The sequence below is a fragment of the Cebus imitator genome, unplaced genomic scaffold (assembly GCF_001604975.1).
Source record: "Cebus imitator isolate Cc_AM_T3 unplaced genomic scaffold, Cebus_imitator-1.0 Scaffold196, whole genome shotgun sequence".
Lineage (NCBI taxonomy): Eukaryota > Metazoa > Chordata > Mammalia > Primates > Cebidae > Cebus > Cebus imitator.
Genome location: NW_016107511.1, coordinates 1,726,122 through 1,728,458, shown reverse-complemented (window position 1 = coordinate 1,728,458; position 2,337 = coordinate 1,726,122).

Sequence of the window (2,337 nt, the reverse complement as noted above, 5' to 3'; positions counted from 1 at the left end):
GTTTTTTTTTTGGGGGGGGGCGTGTTTTTTTGAGACACGGTCTCCCTCTGTCACCCCAGGCTGGAGTCCAGTGATATGATCACAGCTCACTGTAGCCTCGATTTCCAGGGTTCAGCCTTTAGGCAATCCTGCCTCAGCTTCCCGAGTAGTGTGATTACAGGCATGCGCCATCATGCTCAACCTTGTGAATTTTCAAGCTGAATTTAGAGTAGCATTCACAACACTGTCAGATGTTTCACCTTTGAGAAAATGTACTTCCAAACATTTTGCTTTGCCTTTGTAAACTGGATGAAAAAGGTAATAATTAGCTCCTTTTATTTAAAGAAGTGAATGTAATCGAATTCTTTTTTTTTTTTTTAGAGACGGGGTTCTCCATGTTGGCCAGGCTGGTCTTGAACTCCTGACCTCAGGTGATTCACCTGCCTCGGCCTCCCAAAGTGCTGGGATTACAGGTGTGAGCCACCACACCCAGCCTCGAATTCTCTATTTAAAGCATTTGATAATACTGATATAAAACTGGCAGCCTGGCCGGGCGCGGTGTCTCAAGCCTGTAATCCCAGCACTTTGGGAGGCCGAGGCGGGTGGATCGCGAGGTCAAAAAATCGAGATCATCCTGGTCAACATGGTGAAACGCCGTCTCTACTAAAAATACAAAACATTAGCTGGGCATGGTGGTGCGTGCCTGTAATCCCAGCTACTCAGGAGGCTGAGGCATGAGAATTGCCTGAACCCAGGAGGCGGAGGTTGCGGTGAGCCGAGATCGCGCCATTGCATTCCAGCCTGGGTAACAAGAGTGAAACTCCGTCTCAAAAAAAAAACAAAACTGGCAGCCCGTAACTTTTTCCAGAAGTTTCTAACACAGCCAGTATAGGAACAGCTACTACACATCATTTTTGGCATGTACATAAGAAAACTTGGACTTGAAAAAGACTTATTAATTAGAAAAACCTCTTTGGCCAGGTGCAGTGGCTCACGCCTGTGATCCCAGCACTTTGGGAAGCCAAAAGAGGCAGATCCTTTAAGGTCAGGAGTTTGAGACCAGCCTGGTGAAACCCCATCTGTACTAAAAATACAAAAACTAGCCGGGTGTGGTGGCACGCACCCGTAATTGCAGCTACTTGGGAGGCTGAGGCATGAGAATGGCTTCAACCCGGGAATTGAGGTTGCATTGAGTGGAGATCGCACCACTGCACAGAAGCCTGGGTGGCAGAGTAAGAAAAGCAACAAAATAAAAAACTCTAAATAAAAAGAAATAAAAATCATTCTTTGATCTAAATAAAAATGATTCTCCACAGAATTATGCATCTAAGTACGTTCTTCAACTGCATATCTTAAATTAACTTCTAATTTATTTATTTATTTATTTTTATTTTTTATTTTATTTTTTTGAGACGGAGTTTCACTCATGTTACCTAGGCTGGAGTGCAATGGCGCGATCTCGGCTCACCACAACCTCCGCCTCCTGGGTTCAGGCAATTCTCCTGCCCCAGCCTCCTGAGTAGCTGGGATTACAGGCACGCACCACCATGCCCAGCTAATGTTTTGTATTTTTAGTAGAGACGGGGTTTCACCATGTTGACCAGGATGGTCTCGATCTCTTGACCTCGTGATCCACCCGCCTCGGCCTCCCAAAGTGCTGGGATTACAGGCTTGAGCCACCGCGCCTGGCCTATCTTCTTAATTTAAAATAGTCATTAACTTTGAAGTAAATGTATCCAAAGATTTACTTCTTTAGGTAGTGTGTCTTCGTTTTCATGTGGTGATACATCTTTGTCCCGCATGGTAAATGATAATGTGAACAAACATTTTATGCAGGTTGCTCATCAATTTCTTGAAAAATAATAAAAAAAATTTGATTAAAAAAATTAAACCAAGTCCGGGCGCGGTGGCTCATGCTTGTAATCCCAGCACTTTGGGAGGCCAAGGCGGGTGGATCATGAGGTCAAGAGATCGAGACCATCCTGGTCAACATGGTGAAACCCCGTCTCTACTAAAAATACAATAATTAGCTGGGCATGGTGGTGCACGCCTGTAGTCCCAGCTACTCGGGAGGATGAGGCAGGAGAATTGCTTGAACCCAGGAGGCGGAGGTTGCGGTGAGCCGAGATCGCACCATTGCACTCCAGCCTGGGTAACAAGTGCGAAACTCCATCTCAAAAAAAAAAAAAAAATTAAACCATACCTTTACATTTTATTGAAATTCTTGTTTCCATAGCAGTTCATTACACAAGCCATACGAGGAATTTCCTCACTAGGTTTTCTTGGACGTGGATGGATTTGACCTTATTCTCATAAGGTTTTAGCCCTTTAAAAGCTCCCAGTCTCACGCCTGTAATC